Raw genomic sequence first — 292 nt, 5'->3', positions numbered from 1 at the left:
GCACCGCGGGCAGGAGACGCGGCAGCCGGCCAATGACCGGGCCGGGTTGGAGGGGGTGCCGCCCCCCGGCCGCTCTCCTCCTCGCGATTGGCTGTCCTGGCTGGAAGGCCAAGCGTCCCGGATTCTGGGGCGGTCCCTGCTACTTCCCGCGGTGGTGAGTCCGTAAGTGGGTGTTCCCGGCGTCTCCACCTTAACCCGGGGGTGTGGCGGGTAGAACTGTCCCGAACGGCGTGGGAGCGCGCTGCCAGGAGCCGGAAAGTGCTCCGCGTTTGCGGGTCTCTGACGCCGTGGG

The sequence above is a fragment of the Myotis davidii genome, unplaced genomic scaffold (assembly GCF_000327345.1).
Source record: "Myotis davidii unplaced genomic scaffold, ASM32734v1 scaffold18, whole genome shotgun sequence".
NCBI classification, from domain to species: domain Eukaryota; kingdom Metazoa; phylum Chordata; class Mammalia; order Chiroptera; family Vespertilionidae; genus Myotis; species Myotis davidii.
This window is presented reverse-complemented; position numbering follows the sequence as displayed.